The following is an 18,908-nucleotide window of genomic DNA, read 5'->3' on the forward strand; positions in this document are numbered from 1 at the left end:
CGAAATGAAAAAGACATCTTTTAAAAATTAAAAATTTATTTCCGAACTTCAGACGAGCTCTTCCTTTAGCTTGGACTGCAACGAACGCTCTCTTCCCAACTCGAAGCTTTAAGCCGCCTTCGTTCACTTCCTCCCATGATTCAAGAAGCTGTAAAGAGTTACAAACATGGTTGGTAGATCCAGAATCAATAAATCAAATGGATTTATCATTCTCTAAAACACATATTTCTAAGATAAATGAACTACAATCATTACCTTTGTTTTTCACTACTAGAAACTTGGGGCAATCTCGTTTCCAATACCCCTTCTCTTTGCAGTGAAAGAACTTATCTTTACCTTTCTTGTTTTTCTTGTTCTTCCCCTTAGGCGTCTGTGCACTTGGTTGTGCACTCGTCTTTGCAGCCTTTGCATGCTTGAGGTTGTTGTTTTGTCCACCTTTCCTCTTGTTTCCAGCTTTCGAAGATGAAGTTTGGTCAACTTCAGCCTTAGCTGGATCAGCAGCAATAGCAGTAGTCTTATTTTCTCCTCCTTTACTAGGTCCATCCATGATAGGCTCAAAAATCTGAAGCTCGTTCATGAGATGCGTCGAACCATAGTTGAGTTGATTACGAACATGCAGACACGATGCCATCCGAGCATTCACGGTGTCATCACATATGTGCAAAGACGGTGCTATCCAAGCATTTATGGTGCCATCAGGAGCACTGACGGTGCCATCACGAACGCGCGGACACGGTGCTCGTTATTGGGATTCCTCAATCATGACGAACTCAGAGTTGTCACCAATCAACTCTATGTTGATATTCTGCTTCCAATTAAGGAAGTTTTCTCCAGTGAGTTTCTCCATCGAAAGTTGAGAAAGGATGGGAGTAGATACAGACACTACTTAACTTAAAATTACAAATTACCAATAAAATAGAAATCAATCACATTTTCTCAATAAAACTTCTATTCACACAAATTTCAATAAATAGCACAACATATACCAAAATATGTAAGATATGAGAAAAAATACCAAAAACATTCATATCTCTATTTCTTTAGGTTTTTAACTAATCTATGATATCCTTGTCCCGGTTGGCTAGTGTCAAAAAATACCACTAGTTAAATAGAGTGGTAAACTCATTTAATAATGGACTCCACTATTAACAACCTACTATTCGATCAAAATAAGAAAATGAAATCTCTTATTTTATGAGCTACACCCACGATTTCGATAATCATAGATTTAGTCCTAGTAGTCACCGTAGGGGTGAGTCTAATAGAATTTGACCTATAATCATCTATCTTTCGAGATCTAACCTTGTCAAAATAACTAATGAACACCTTCCGTAGGGGGACGAATAAAAACGCCTCGAGGCCCCATTAAGCTATTGACTATGTTAAACCAACAGTGGAGATCAAATAAAATTCTTAAAATAAGCTCATTATTAAAATTAAAAATAGTATTTTTATTATTTATTTTTAGAAAATTAATGACTATGGTTCTCCAAAAAATTGAAAAAGATTAAATTTTTAAAACCAAAGTCTTATATTTTCCTATTAATTCTAAAGTGTCACATTGAAACAAATTCAATTAATTTAGAATTAATTTGTTGCTAATCAATATTTAGGTTTAACTAATATAATGAACCTATACAATTAAGTCAAACTCAGGTAAATGAGCCTTAACAATTGGGCTTGTTGGAAGAGGACTGGGTCCAGTATGTCGTTCCCACTACAAAGGCCCTCAATCTTCCATACAAGGTCCAAAAGACAGGAATTTAAACATTCGTTTTATTAATTGTTATTAGTTGATTAGGCCCACTATAGTCATGCAAAGCAAATGGGCCTTCATAAGTGGAATCACCCACAAGAGAGGAATTTAAACTTTGCATTTTCTAATAGGCTTAAATAATACCTATCATTTTATGAATATTTTATTTGGAAAAATACCATATATCTAACAAACATATGGGGCACTATATGCATCTAAGCCCAATTGCAAAAATACCACATATAGTGCAAACAGACATGTTATAATTGGATGGGCCTAATCATGTTACTATATGAGCAATTCTATGAATTTATGCAAAAATACCACAATTTATTTTATTTACAAAAATACCATAATTAATTATCTAGAATTTATTAAAAACAATTCAAATTAATTAAATTTTTACAAAAATAAGTCAATTTAAATTAAATTTACCAACAATTAACAGTAGTTAATTTAAATTTCATTTATCAACAATCAACTTTGTTTAGATTAATTTGAAAAAAATTTTAATTTAATTTAAATAGGATTTATCAACAATTAACCAAAGTTAATTTAAATCCCATTTATTAAAAAATATTTTATTAATTGGCTGAAAAAAATGATATTTTTCAAAATTTAACTAATTTTAAATTTGAAAATCCATATCTTAACTATTTTTAAAAATATCTTGTGTTGTTACAACTATAAGCAAATATTTTAACCATTTAAAAAATAAAATATTAATAGTTATAACAACCCTAAAATATCTTAAAACAATTAATCAAATTCAAATATCCATAAAAACATCTAGCTAACAATATTAAATTTTCAAAAAATTTAAAATTAAAAACTATATAATAAAAAGATATTTATATATTCAAATAAAGATTTAATAAAAATATCAAGAATTTAAAAGAAAATATCTTAAACATCTGGTATCTTAATTCTAATATTTTAATATATTAAAAGATTTAAAATTAAGTTGTTAGTCTATTTTTAAATTTGAATTGGAATCTTTGTAAAAAATATCTAATTATTTAAATCTCAACTGTTACACCCAGATTTCGAGACCAGAGGTTATGACCTCGAAAATTGGACACGTCAAGTATAAGCTCGAAATGTATGAAAACGTTGTATGGTCCAGTTGTAAAATCTCTTAAGTAAAATAACGACCTCGAAGATGTGTAACCTTGAGAGGCTTTCTGAGTTCGAAATGGCACGACGTTGGGATACATACGTTATCGATTGTCTTCAGATTAAACAGTCTGACCTTGGAAAGTGCAAGCTCGAGTGTGATAGCTTCGACAATGTTAATCTACTCCGAGCATGTCCTGAAGTAGGGTGGCAAGCTCGTAGCAGTACCATAAGGCTTGACAGCCACAAGGTTGATCGCTGATCTCGAAGACCCGATGAGTCACCTAGGATAGCCCGTTACGTATGAACATATTTATTGTTGTATAATCCCAATATTTAAGGGATATCATTTAGCCTTTTATCCATTCCTGATTCTTATGGGACGTTTCCATATATATAGGAGATATTGCATTTAATGTCATTATTTAAATTTATATACAGAATATCTTCCCGAAATATGTTGGAATGAACTTTGTAACCTCCCCTATAAATAGAGGATGAATGACCACTTGTAAAGGATGGATTTCTTTTGGTTGGAGAAAATGCTCTGGGTAATTCATCTCTGAAGAATATCCAGAAATCTCTAAGCCTTAATAACATAGGCTCATGGACTAGGCAGAGTTAACTGCTGAACCACGCAAAAACCCTCTTGTCTTTCTTCATTATTCATTTGCTTCATAGTCTACATTGTTTAATTGCTCTACGATTTAAGTTGACGAGAAACAGCATCAACAGTTTGGTGCTTTCATTGAGAGCATTAAGTAATACGTACGTGAGTCTAATCCGTGGAAGAAGCCTCCCTAAATCAACTATGGCCACGAATGATCCCAATATTCCTGAGTAGGAAATCTTAGAGGAAGATGATTACCCCCGGCGCCCTGGGAAATAGCTTATGAAGAATTCGGACCCAGATGAGAGAAGTGGGTCCTCTGACTCTCGAGGACCACCCGCACCACTGGCCCCCAGGGACGATGAGGACATGTATTACAACCCTAAGCGATATGTCCCTATTGTGGAGCTTGAAAATCGTCAATTGTGAAAGCAGTTGGCGGAGGCCAAGAAACGTAACGAGGTGGTGGCCAGATTGGCTGCCGAGGCGCAGGCGGCTCAGGCCCCGCCTATGCTTGAGGCCCAAGTTCCACCTCCGCGAGATGTTCATGTTCCACCACGCAAGCCTCATGGGCAACCTTGCCAAAACGCTGCCACAACAAAGAACGGAGCAACCTCCGCCACCAGCAGAACAGCCTGCTCCCTCAAGGCCCCAGAGAAGTACCCGGGCTGGAGCTTCTGCCAGCTCAACTGCTGAGGTACAGGCCGAGATTAGGAATAACCGTGCCCCCACAGAGTCTCGGACCCAAAATCCTGGTAACACACAGAACGTTCCTGAACTAGCACAGACAAACTCAGGAGCTTCTAGGCCCCGTAATGGATGGCAGCCACCATCACCCATAAGGCACCCACCATCGCCGATAAGGTATCCCTCACCAACTCGGAGAAACACGCAACCAACTCAGGGTGATAGGGAAATGCGAGCTGGGCGAAAACATGGGAATGGGGAGACCGCTAGTGAGTATAGAGGTACCCAACCCACGAGAAGCCAAATGTCTCAGTCTCACACTATTGAGATGAGACAACCTGAAAGGAACCCGTCTCGAAACAACCGCGTGACGAGCCATATCAGTGAAGGCTCAGGAGATACTAGATCGGTCAGTATGTATGACCAGGGACGCAGAAATATTGGGAATCGAAGGGATCACCCAGATTTACGGGAACACCTGAACCAGAATCGGGGTAATGATACCCCTGGAACCCAGACCTGAGGGATCATCACAATGGACGAAAGAACCCTATGCGGAGGCGCGAAGCTGGAATTGTGATCAACGATAAATAGTTTTAAGTCAGACCCCCCGTGGAACCAATCCAAGAAAGGATCAAACAACTTAAAAGAGCATTCAGACTCCTACAAAATTAACGATGTCGGGATCAGGACAAAGAGTTCGACGAGGAGCGCGAGCCCTTCGCCCCCCATATTTCCAACACCTCGTTTCCTCAAGGATTCTGAATTCCTCATGTCCCACCATGTGATGGGAATTCTTATCCATACAGTCACTTGAGTACATTTAGTACAATTATGAGAGCGAGTAACGTGGGCTACGAGCTCAAATGCATGCTGTTTCGACCCTCGCTCACAGGACCAGCAAAAAAATGGTTTGAAAAATATAAGAGGCATTCAATTAATTATTGGGATCAATTATCTAGAGATTTCAAGAAGCAATTCAGAGCCATGATTGGAATAAGTCCCGAGGCGTCTGCCTTGACCAATGTCCGACAGCAGCCGAATGAAACATTGAAAAGTTACCTTACTAGGTTCAATTTGGAAGTTTCTCGAGCTCATGACGTAGATGACAATGGTCATCTGATGGCTGTCCGAGCTGGGGTAATGCCTAGAAGCCCGCTCTGGGAAGATATGCAGAGGAAACCCGTGAGGTCCTTAACCGAGTTCAATCAACATGCTCAAAGGTTTGTTAATGTAGAAGAGGCGAGGTCAGCGCTGAATATGGCCTCTCAGCCTGCAACTACAACACCAAACGTAAACTCTGCTTCGACCTCGACGGACCCTGCTACCTCGAAACCCCCTGTGGATAACCCTTCTAAAAGAAAGAAGAATGAAGGGAATAATCCCGAGGCGGAAGGGGGAAAGAAGAAGAAAAGGGAAAGATATTTCTCCGTGTACAAAGTGTATAGCGAGCTGAATGAGTCTTGGGAGAAAATCTACCTGGCTAATGAAAACCAGGTCCCTTTCACGCGTCCAGACCCCATGAGGAACCAGAAGGCAAAGAGAGATTCTAGTAAATACTGTAGATTCCATAGAGATATCAGACATACAACCGATGAATGCAGGCAACTGAAAGACGAGATTGAAGGCCTGATCTCGAGAGGATATTTCAGGCAATATGTAAGAAACCAAAATCCCAATTAGGCTTCTACCAGTCAGAGGGAAGCTGCACCACCGCCTGCCCAAAATGATAACTCCCGAGTAAGGGAGGATGAGCGACCCCCTCTGATTAATGGAGAAGATGTTGTAACCATCTTGGGGGGACGTCATTTCGCAGGATCGGGCAGGAACGCCCAAAAACGATACGTGAATGAGCTAAAAACCAGTGATGGGTCCCCTTATGAACCCGAACCCAGGGCTGCGAAACACCAGAGGGTTGAATCCTAACCTATAACGTTTACTGAGGATGACCGATCTCATGTACAATTTCCTCACAACGACCCACTGGTCATCACCCTTCAGCTCGCGAATAAGAGGGTTTACCGAGTCCTGGTTGATAACGGGAGCTCAATGAATATCCTCTATAAGGCCACCTTAAAAAAGATGGGACTCATGCTTCGTGACCTAAAGGCCTGTGCAACGACATTATACGGCTTTTTAGGAGAAGGGATTGTCTGTATGGGATCCATCGAACTCCCTGTAACCTTGGGAGACTACCCGGTCATGACAACCAAGATGATGGAATTCGTAGTAGTGGATCTACCATCAGCCTACAATGTACTGCTCGGGAGACCCGCCCTAGTGGGGCTGGGGGCAGTCTCATCTGTAAGGCACTTGACCATCAATTTCCTAACTTCTAGTGGCATCGGGACGCTGAAAGGAGACCAGCTCCCAAGGAGGGAACGCTATAACATTTCCATTAAAGGAAAGAAACAGACAAGTGCACAAACACTTGTCATAATTTAGAATATGGACAGAACAATCTTCGAGATAGACGAAGAAATTGATCCGAGAATAAAGGAAAGAGCTGACCTCGAGCCATTAGAAGAGCTCAAAGAGGTCAGGCTCGAAGAAGTAGACCCCCCGAAGATAGTGAAGGTAGGGAAAAACCTTCCAGAAGAAACGAAATAGCAATTAATTTTCTTTTTGAAAAATAACCAGGATGTTTTTGCATGGTCACATTCGGATATGGTAGAGATAACTCCGAATGTTGTAAGCCACGCTCTAAATATTGACAAGAGCTTCCCCCCGAAGCAACAAAAGTGAAGACTCTTGAATGACGACAGGAAGAAGGCCCTAAAGGAAGAGGTCGATAGGTTGAAGACAAACCGATTAATTCGAGATGTCTTTTACCTAGATTGGGTCACCAACCCAGTGCTAGTTCCAAAACCTAACGGGACATGGCAGACCTGTATTGATTATTCAGACCTCAATAAGGCCTGCCCTAAGGACTGCTTCCCCCTACCTCGGATTGACCTGCTCGTAGATGCCACAGCTGGGCATGGACTTATGTCATTCATGGACGCTTATTCTGGATATAACCAGATTGCCATGCATGCCCCAGACCAAGACCATACGAGTTTTGTGACAGACAAAGGGCTTTATTGCTACAAAGTCATGACGTTCGGACTAAAGAATGTTGGAGCCACTTACCAACGGCTCATAAACATGATGTTCTCCGAACAGATAGGTAATAACATGGAAGTTTATATTGATGATATGTTAATTAAATGTAAACATAACAGTAACCATGTGGACGAACTTGAATAGTGCTTTCCCGTGTTAGGGAGGTATGACATGAAGCTCAACCCATAGAAGTGCTCTTTTGGAGTATCGTCAGGAAAGTTCCTAGGCTTCATTGTAAACGCCCGGGGAATAGAAGCTAATCCAGACTAGATCCAAGCTTTAATTGATAATGCCCTCACCTCGAAAGCATAAGGATGTCCAAAGTTTGACTGGGCAGATGGCAGTACTAAGTAGGTTTATCTCGAAATCTACAGATCGATGTCTTCCATTTTTCAACCTTTTGAGGGGAGGCAAAAAAATCGAGTGGATAGAAGAATGCGAGCTAGCTTTTCAGTAGCTCAAGGAGCACCTCGCGGAACCTCCCATCTTGTCGAAACCTATCACGGGGGAAGTTTTATACCTATATCTTGCTACGACCGAGCACGACATTAGTGTCATGCTCGTCTGGGAAGAACAGTAGGTGCAAAAGTCGGTATACTATGTCTGCAAAAGGCTACTGGGGGCAGAATCGAGATACCCCTTAATGGAGAAGTTGGCTCTCAGCCTAATTCACTCATCTCGAAAGTTGTGACCCTATTTCCAGGCTCACCCCATTCATGTGCTGACCAATCAACCACTAAGACAAGTCTTGTCCAAGCCAGAAGCCTCGGGCCAATTACTAAAATGGGTCGTTGAACTTGAACAATTCGAGATCACCTACCATCCGAGGATAAAGAGGACAGGCCCTGGTAGACTTCATAGTGGAATGCACTGGACTGACTAACGATGAAGTTATAACCCTAGCCCACAAGCTGTGGAAACTTTATGTTGATGGGTCTTCCAATGAAAATTGGTCGGGGGCTGAAATAATACTGATCACCCCAGCAGGAAGTCGATTTCACTCCGCTTTGAGATTTGACTTCGGATCGTCAAATAACGAGGCTGAATACGAAGCTCCACTGGCAGGACTTCGAATAGCCAAGGAACTCAAGGCTAAGGCGATACATTGCTACAGTGACTCCCAGTTGGTGGTCAACCAAATCTTAGGGGAATACCAGGCCCACGGGACAAGAATGGCTGCACATTTAGAAAAAGCAAAGGCAGCACTTGAGCATTTCGAATTTTGCACGATAAAACAGGTTCCCCGAGAGCAAAATTCGAATGCAGACACCTTAGCCAGGCTCGCCACGTCCACCGAGGATGACGAACTGAATGTCGTGCCAATCAAACATCTATCGACACCCAGTATAACCAAGCCTGAACAGGAAGATGCATGCATGATAAACTCCGAGCCAACCTGGATGACCCCGATAACTGAGTACCTTGAAACTGACATTCTCCCAGAAGAACAGACCAAGGCTCAAAAATTGATGTATCAGATCCCCAGGTACACCATTGTGGATGGAAGACTATACCGAAGAGGATACTCTATGCCATTACTCTAATGTGTGACTCCACCCGAAGCTAAGAAGATCGTAGAAGATATTCATGAAGGATTCTGTGGAGACCACACTGGTGGGCATAGCCTATCCATGAAAATCATATGCCTAGGATTCTTTTGACCTACCATCAAAGAAGATTCGTTTGATTACGTCAAGAAATGTGACAAGTGTCAACAATTCGCCACAATCCCTCGAGCTCCACCTTCCGAGCTAACTATAATGACCTCCCCATGGCCATTCGCGATCTGGGGAATCGACCTCATAGGCTCGTTGCCAACCGGCAAATGCGGAGTCAAATACGCAGTAGTCGCAGTAGATTACTTTACGAAGTGGACTGAGGCTGAGCCTCTGGCGACAATTACCTCGAAAAATGCCTTGGAATTCGTGGTAAAAATATCATCTGCAGATATGGGATGCCAAGGAAGATAGTGTCCGATAACGGTATTCAATTCGATAGTGACTTGTTTACCAACTTTTGTGAAAAAAATAGGATAATAAAAAGTTTCTTCTACGTGGCCCATCCCCAAGCGAATGGCCAGGTCAAGGCTGTAAACAAAACCCTGAAGAGTTCTCTGAAGAAAAAGTTGGAAGAAGCTAAAGGGAAATGGCCCAAGGAATTACCCCAAGCTTTGGGGACATATCAAACCACAGCCCGTACTTCAACGGGACATACCCCTTTTTCTCTGGCATATGGATGTGAGGCTATGCAGCCAATTGAGGTCGAAATACCCACCATTCGAACCCATGTTTATGATCAAGCCTCGAACCAATCCCAGCTCGAAGTAAGTTTGGACATGATTGAAGAAAGAAGGGACGAGGCACAGCTAAAAAATGATGCATACCAACAGCGAGCTACCCGGTATTTCAATAAAAGGGTTCGAGATAGAAAATTCAGGGTGGGAGATTTGGTGCTTAGGCGTGTGTTCTTGGCAACACGAGATCCAGGTGCTGGCATGCTCGGGCCTAATTGGGAAGGACCGTATCATATCAAATCAGTTATCTGATCTGGTGTCTACAAGTTGGCAAGATTGAATGGAAGTTTGGTCCCACAAGCATGGAATGTCGAACATTTGTGACCTTACTATCAATAGTATAGGAACAATGATACCTGTAACCCTGTTTGTTTTCCTTTGCTATGTTTCTGTATATAAATTGTTCAATTTCGAATAAATCTCATTTTCGTTTTATTATGCTATATTTTTTGCAAGCTCTCTTGATTTAATAACCTGTTGTCACACTCATAGGATATTAAGGGGGCATTAGTGGTATATATACCATCGACTTGAAAAAAAATATAGTTTGGAGATACGCAAGCTAAGATAGTTTGGAGATAACCAAATTACTAAAAATAAAGTGTTTGGATATAACCAAATATGCGAGCTAAGATAGTTTGGAGATAACCAAATTATTAAAAATAAAGTGTTTGGATATAACCAAATACGTGAGCTAAGATAGTTTGGAGATAACCAAATTATTACAAATAAAGTATTTGGATATAACCAAATACGCGAGCTAAGATGTTTTGGATATAACCAAATTATTGAAAAATTAAAGTGTTTGGATGTAACCAAATACACAATCTAGATATAACTAGATCAAGAATGTAAGTGTATGGATTACAAACCAAACATGACCTGAATAGGTTTGGAATGATCCAGCTAAAACTAATCGACAGTAAGTTGGAACACAACCTACTTCAAGCTAAGTCAAGATCGAGACTGGAATATCCTGCAAAAAGATAGTTTCGACCTCATAACCTTAGGGAGCTACCAAAGGATAAGAAAAAGTAACTAAAAAGGAAAGATATAACTAAACCACCTACATTACACACCATAGAAGTACTTTCGGGTGCATGGTAAAAGTAACTTGCAACCTTGACAAATAACGAGATCGGATACAGATATATCGTGCAAACTATGCTTGAATGCATTAAAGCTCGAGCTTAAAAATCCACAGCGTGTTTGTATGAATAAACAGACATAAGGACACTGTAATATAAATTGCGTGAAATATTTCGACCTAAGAAATGTAAAGCAAAAATGTTAAAGTAAAGTCAAATACGGTATTATAGATATCATAAGAAAATATCTCTTTCACGAGCTATAAATTATCTTAGCCCCAGGGGCATAAAAAGCAGAAGATAAAAAACTATAACAAAAAAATTTGAAGGGACGCATCCCCAGGTAGAGACTTAGGAGGGAGGAGCATCCTCCTTAGCCTTCTCAGCATCCTCCTTGGCTCTCTCTGCCTCCTCCCAAGCAGCCTCCTCCTCGTCGAGCCGAGCTTGCCACTTGGCCACGAGTTCTGCCTCGAAAGAGCCTAAGAAGTTGGTATCAAGATCGGCATTACTGGCCCGGATCCTATACATGGCTAGGTCGACCGGCTGATCCTTCTTCTCCTTAAACTCTGCAAGGAGAAGAGCCTTTTCGCCCTCCATAATCTCGAAAGTGGCCGCCTTTTCCTCCTTAAGCTTGGCATTAATCTTCTCAAGCTCTGTGAGCCAGGCATTCACCTTCTCAAGCTCGGTTGTCTTGGCCTTTATTTGTTCAGCTTCAGCCTCCATCTTTGCCTTTGTGTCCCATAGCTCATCACTAAGCTTGAGTTGGAGATCCTTTGACTCTTGGGCATAAGACATGCTCGAATGGACCTCATTGTTCAACTTATAATTAAGTTGAGCAGAGACAGTAAGAGTCTGACACACAAAGAAATAAAATTAGAACATGAACTAAGTATAAGTACATTTGCAGCTGCTCAACCGCCACTGCCGAGGGATTGACAGGGACTAGAACCAAAACTTAATTTTTCCACCTAGATCATACTATGTTGTAATTGATTTTGAAGTTGTAAATGTCTTGTAAACTCTTATTTTTGGGATCCCATTTATAGAGTCAAACTCTTTAATTAAAACAATTATTCATATGATCAAAATCTTTAAACCTTAATTCATTAATTATCCTTAGTTACAAGTTTATATCCAAATGACTTGATTAGCAAGTCCTGCACTATTTAAAATACACAGTGTAATGATCTTGGCTAACTAGGGCATTACAACTTGGTATCAGAGTTGTCTAGGTTTAGGGGTTCCTGAGACTTGTTGGGCATGTACACTCGCCGCTAAAAACAAGCTCGACTCAGGGTTTGGTAACTATATATGTGGTTATGTGTTTAGTTGCTCAAATAAAATATAAATGCCTTATCTGCCTGTTTAATAAGAAGTATGAGATATACTGATAGGGTCTGACCCTTGACTAAAATGTGTACATGATAAGGCATGCTTATCAGCATCGCTAATGTATGTTTGTATTATTTGAATGCTTGTTAGCATTGTGATTGTATATTTTGCTTGATTGATGGCATTGGACTGTGGGGTAACTGTTAAAAACCTATTATCATTGCCTGATCAATTGCAGATATACATGGAGAGTTATGCCTCCAAGGCGATTAGTTCAACTAGCCGGCGCTGAGATTGAGGCTAAAGATGATAATTAGGGTCAGAACCCTCCCCCAGTCCTTGTGAACTGGCAGCAGATGCTTGCTGATATGCAAGCTAGACTTCAGAGTCAAGAGGAAGAGATTCGCCTTCTGAGACAACATGTTCCACCAGGGAACACTGCACCAGACTTGCCACCTGTTGTGGCACCAGCCGTACAACAACCTTAGATTGAGAACAGGTGGGAGCCGCTCTACAAGAGATTCAGGAAGCAACATCCTCCAACCTTTGAGGGAGGACCAGATCCACTTAAGGTTTAACAGTGGATGAGCCTGACTACCTCCATCCTGGATTTTATAAGGGTGTTAAATAATGGCAGAGTGGCATGTGCCTGTATATGGTGGGAGGTGGCATCTCGCACTCGAGACATTTTTACCATGAGTTGGGATGAATTCAGAGATCTGTTCAATCAGAAGTATTGCAGTAGTGTTCTTAAGGTGGTGAAGGTGAATAAGTTTACCAGTTTGGTACAGGACAGCATGATAGTTACTTAGTATGCCTTAAAATTTGATAGGCTAGAAAAGTTTGCACCTGATCTAGTGCCTATAGATGCAGCCATGCAAGACAGATTTGTTCGAGGGTTGAATGAAATGATATCCCGAGATGTTCATATTACATTAGTGCCTGGAGAGACTACTTATGCCCAAGTGGTTGAGAAGGCCCTCATAGCTGAGGAGGCAAAGAATAAGATATGGAGGGAGAGCATTGTACGATGAGATGTTCAGATGAAAGTGCCTCCATTTTTAGGATCTGGTAGGGGTAGAGCCACTAGTGATCAGAAGAGGAAGACCCCTGATACATCAACCATTGCTGGTGCTGATAGGAGGGGTCGGGGTGTCCAGGGCCGCTGCCAGGGTGGCAGTGAGACATGGAGGAGTTACCCAGAGTGTGCTAGGTGTAGGAAGCACCATCTGCGTGAATATCGAGAAAAAGCATGTTACTTGTGCGGGGTGGATAGACATCTTAAGAAAGACTGCCCGAGTTTGAAGAAAGAGGAACCGAGGAAGGCGGATAGCTTGACTCCATCTCTAGTGTTTTCCTTGACTCAGGCAAAGGCTGAGGCTAGTCCCTCGGTGATGACAGGTCAACTTTCTAGTGCTGGCACTCCAGATACTGTATTGATTGATTCTAGTGCTACACATTCATTTGTTTCTAGCAGAGTGATTGATAGATTGTGTAGGCCATGTGATTATTATACCACGGGGTGTGGGACCTTATTGCCTACTAGGGATTTGCTAGTTTCTAGGAGATGGGTTAGCTCATTGCCAGTGATGGTGGACAATAGGGAACTATTAGTAGACTTGATTGAGTTGTATATGGATGACTTTACATGATTTTGGGAATGGATTGGTAAGTCCGGTATGAGGCAACTATTGACAGGAAGAAGAAGATGGTGACTTTTGTGCCTGAGGGTGGGGACCCTTTCATTTTTGTTGGTATTGTGCATGGACCCTACATTCCCATGATATCAGCATTGAGGGCTAAAGACCTATTACAAGGAGGTTGTATAGGGTTCTTAGCCACTGTGGTGGATACCACTAGTGGGACCAGAGGAGACCAGATTGGTATGTAAGTTCTTAGATGTGTTTCGTGAGGACTTACTGAGACTGCCATCGCACTGGGAGACTTAATTCGTCATTGAGTTAGCACTAGGTACAGAACCAATGTCGAGGGCACCATATAGTTAGACCTGGGATTTATCAGACCTAGCTTCTCACCGTGGAGTGCTCCAATTTTATTTTTTTTTGTGAAGAATTAGGATGTGACCTTGACGACGTGCATAGATTACAAAGAATTGAACAAGTTGACTATCAAGAACAAGTATCCACTACCAAGGATAGATGATCTGTTTGATCAGTTGCAGGGTAAGACAATATTCTTGAAGATTGATCTTTGATCTGGTTATCACCAGCTTAGGATCAAGGTTGAGGATATTCTGAAGATGGCCTTCCACACGAGGTATGGGCATTATGAGTTTCTAGTCATATCATTTAGGTTGACCAATGCCCCAGCAACATTTGGTTACCACAAGTGACATTCCTTGGTCACATTTTCAATGGAGACATTATTAAAGTAGATCCAGCCAAGGTAGAAGTAGTTAGATATTGGTCGAGGCTAAGGAATGCCTCAGAGGTAAGGAGTTTTCTTAGGTTGGCGGGGTATTATCGATGATTCGTGGAAGGATTTTCAAAGATTGCTACACCATTGACAAAGTGGACACAGAAGAACTTGAAGTTCGTATGGTCAAATAGATGTGAGAACAGTTTCCAGGAGTTAAAGCGATGGTTGATTACTGCTCCGGTGTTGAGTCTTCCTTCAGATTGGGATAAGTTTGTGGTGTATTACGATGCACTGAGACTAGGGTTAGGATGTGTGTTGATGCAAAGTGGGAAGGTCATTGCCTATGCATCGCGACAGCTGGAGAAATATGAGCAATGGTACCCTACTCATGATTTGGAGTTAGTAGTGATGGTATTTGCATATAAAGTGTGGCGACACTATTTATATGAAGAGAAGTATGAGATATACTCCAATCACAAGAGTTTGAGGTATTTCTTCACCCAAAAGGACCTAAACATGAGACAGAGATGTTGGCTAGATTTGGTAATGGATTATGACTGTGACATTCTTTATTATAACGTCTCGAATTAGTTATTAAGGCTGAGTGCCTTGATTATTGTGCCTAAAGGGCATAGTTGGATGTATATACAGAATTAATCGAATAAATGCATGACTGCGAGACATACATGATTTGTATGGTGATGTGATTATATGTGCATGTTTATGTGTATTAAATATCCATGTGGGACCGTTCTTGTCAAGACGAGCATATTAGTAATTTTGACCCGTTGAGGGTATAAATGTGATTATGTGTGTTAAATGATTGAGGCCACATTATTATGTGGATATATTTGAGATGCGTGGTCCGAGGTGATCCTAGGGAGTAGACTAGCAGAATAGTCATAACGGGATCAAATGCTCGACTCAGGGTGAGATTAGGGGTATTTTGGGAACTTAGCATATACTAGGGATTTACCGAGTAACAGGTGATTATTTGGGTATGTCAGGATTAATTGAGAATTTATAGTGCTATTTCAGGATTAGTAGGAAAGGTGGTAAATGGCGGGTATGCCCTCGGGGGCATTAAGGACTAAGATTTTGTGTAGGGGCAGGTAAGTCTTTTAGGGTTAAGAGGATAGACTTATCCTTGGGATACCACAATCCCTAGAAGTATGTAGAAGGAAACCAGAGGGAAACAAGACAACTCTCTCTCTCCCTCTCTTGTCAGTTCTCTTCTTCCCCTTGGTGTGCTTGTGGGCTCTTGACGATTTTTGAGGGAGATGCTGGGGAAATTGAAGGAGCTGGGGCTAGGATTGGAGGAGGTTTATCTCAGGGTCGCAATCTGCAGTAGGGGTAAGTAAATTCCTCTGTTCTTGTTGAATTTTAAGTTTGGGTTTAGTGTTCTTGAGTTTTGAAATCAATATTTGGATTTTAGGCTTTGGTAAAGTGTAGGCTTGATTTTTGAGTATTCATATGTTGTTTATAGTGATTGGGAATGCTTGAGAAGTTCAATTTTGGCTTTACTTTATATTTTTCGGTGAATTCATATGGTTTAGTTCGGAAAAACGCAGGGAAAATGGTGGGGAATTCTTGGTTTTTGGGCTCGAGTCACGACCCTATTCTTTAGGCGTCGTGATCCATGTGTGTGAAGAGGTTGTGGGCCTCTGTACTACTGCCCTTGCGCCGCGGCGCAGGCAGAGCGCGCCGCGGCACGTGTCCCATAGGAGAGTGTTGTGAGGCTCTCTGATTTGTAGCGCATCGCGGCCCTAGGGGCGAGTTGCGACTCTAATTGAGGGAAATATCCAAAAACATATTTTTAAGCTCGGGAACCCAAATTTAAGGGGTTTAGTAGAATTTGAGGTCCCGGAGGCTAGTATGCTATTTTGTAGTTTGTAATCAGTTTAGGTTTTAATGGTTATTTATTAATACTTTGTGACTAGGTTATACTGCTAGGGCTCAGGGATAGGGATCATGCTTGGGGCTGCAATACGCTAGCTGCTCGGGACTTGAGGTAAGAAAACTGCACCTAGGTTGTGATCGGGGCTTGGACCCCTATTAATTAATATGTTATAATTATAAATATATTTGTATATGAGAATATCTGGATAGACATGCTTGTATATGTTGTCTCTAATTTCTTGTTGTGCAATGTATATTTGTGATTATATCTATTGTAAAGGTCGGCCTAAGGGCGTTGGGGGCCGATAGCAAGCGTACGGAATGCAGCCTGGCCTAAGCGTGCTGGGGTCGACTAACTAAAGGACTCAGCCTAAGGGCTTCGGGCCTGTACATTATACAATAAACATAAGTGTTATCTGCGCTTAACTATTTGTATCGATTGATGAACTTGGTTTATGCATTTGATTAAGTTGAATGTTACTATTAAGATGGTTGCTTATATACTGTTTTTGATTGAATTTATTGATTTAAGTTTACTTCTTTTATATTGGTGCCCAATTATGCATGTTGATTTAAGTTTTATTGCTGAGCCTTAGCTCACGGGTGTTATGTGGTGTAGGTAAGGGAAAGGGATAGTCGGACCAGCCATGAGTTGGACAGCTTCAGGGGCGATGTGTACATATGCAGCCTACTCGACCGCCATGAACGGGATAGCATGGGAGGAACTAGGGTTGAACCCTGTTTTGTTGCTTAGGACGACTAATTTGTATTCCATTTGTCTTGTATAAGTCTGTAACTGATGTTTTTTGGATCCCGTGTACAAACTTAATATTTTTAATGAAAAATAATCATTACACATTTAAGTCTAAATGAAATGCTTAGTGAGTTAAGCACTATTTTAAACACACAGTGTAACGGTCCTGGCTAACCAGGGCATTACAACTTGGTATCAGAGCTGTAACAACCCAGAAATTTGCAGGTCGGGTTGCAGCGCAGTAGCGCTAGGCTAATTTTCGGGGGGGATTTTTGGTTCTGTTTGTAGCTCTGTAGCGCCCTATAGGTAGGGCTGTAGCACTACTCTGCCTCAAGAACTTTATTTTTAGGCACTTTTTAGGGTTTTGCTTGGGGGCTCGGGGGGACAGTTTCACCACTTCGTTTGGTGGAATTAGAGTTCTCGAGAGCGTGAGTCTAGTCCCGGGATTGTCCTTTGAAATTTAAAAGTACCATTTATGGATTGTGACTAGGTTTTTCGCCAAGGCTCGGAGCTAAGGATCGTGCTCGGAACCGCGTCACTTTCTCCACTCGAAAATTAAAGGTAAGAAAACTGCACCCTTTTATGTGGATAAGTTTGGACTAAGAGTTCCGTATATTTTTATGCAATATTGTATGGTGGTATTATGCCATGTAAGTATGAGATAAACGGCTGAAGAGTGCCGGAATTAATATTGGCGCACAAGGACGCGGCTTGGCCTAAGCGAGCTAGAGTCAGTGGGTTGAACACTGGGCTTGGTCTAAGTGAGCTGAAGATAGTGACTTTAACTGAGGGTGCGGCCTAAGGGTGTCGACCTTGTATATTGTATGATATGTTTACTGTGGTTAATTTGATGAATATGACATGTTGAATACTTGGATAATAGATTGTTGATTTGTCAACTGTTATCTCTGATTATGTGAATGATATTGACTATTGAGTGTTTGGTGATGTTTTATGAATTACTGATTATCGTTATTTGTTGTGCTATGATCTTATGGTTTTCTTGCTGGGCCTTGGCTCACGGGTGCTACATGGTGCAGGTAAAGGCAAAGGTATGATGGATCAATCATGAGTTGGAGAGCTTTGGGGGGAGGTGTACACTGCCAGCTGCTCGGCCACTAGGTCGAGGGATTATAGAGGGACGAAAACCTAAAATGTGTATTTTGTCATTAGAGTGGCTTCGATTGTTCATAACTTTTGGAAATTTTGTAAATATGTTCTTTAAACCCTGTTTTTGGGATCCCATGTACTAAACATTTATTTTAATAAAAATTATTTGCTTATGACCAAAATCTTTTAAACCTAACTTATTTATGATTTTAGGATCACATTTTCGTTTAAATGACTTGATTAGCAAGCCCTGCACTATTTTAAACATACAGTGTAATGGTCTTGGTTATCTAGGGCGTTACAACTTGGTATCAGAGCGATCTAGATTTAAGGGTTCCTGAAGATTGGCTGGACATGTACACTTGCCGCTAAAGACAAACTCGACTTAGGGTTTTGTAATTGAATACATGAGATTGTATCCTTAAGTGCTTGAATGAAATATGAATGCATTAATTTGTATGTTTAATAGGGAGCATGAGATTCTAATAGGGCCTGGCCCTTGACTGTTGTGTGATGAATTTGAGGCGTGTTGATTAACATTGCTATTATATGTGGATGAATATTTGGATAATGGTTTGTATACTGATTGTATATGGTGAGTTGTTTAAATTGAACCTATATGTTGTACCTATTTATTGGTATTGGAAGGCATGGTAAGTGTGAATGTACTTGGTAGCAATGAAACTTGATAAATAAATGCATAAAACTGTAGATTGGTATTTATTATGCTTTATATGTGCATGATTATTGTGGTTGTTTAGGCCTGGCCGTGGGATTGT

This window comes from Humulus lupulus, chromosome 3 (assembly GCF_963169125.1).
Source record: "Humulus lupulus chromosome 3, drHumLupu1.1, whole genome shotgun sequence".
Classification (NCBI taxonomy): Eukaryota; Viridiplantae; Streptophyta; class Magnoliopsida; order Rosales; family Cannabaceae; genus Humulus; species Humulus lupulus.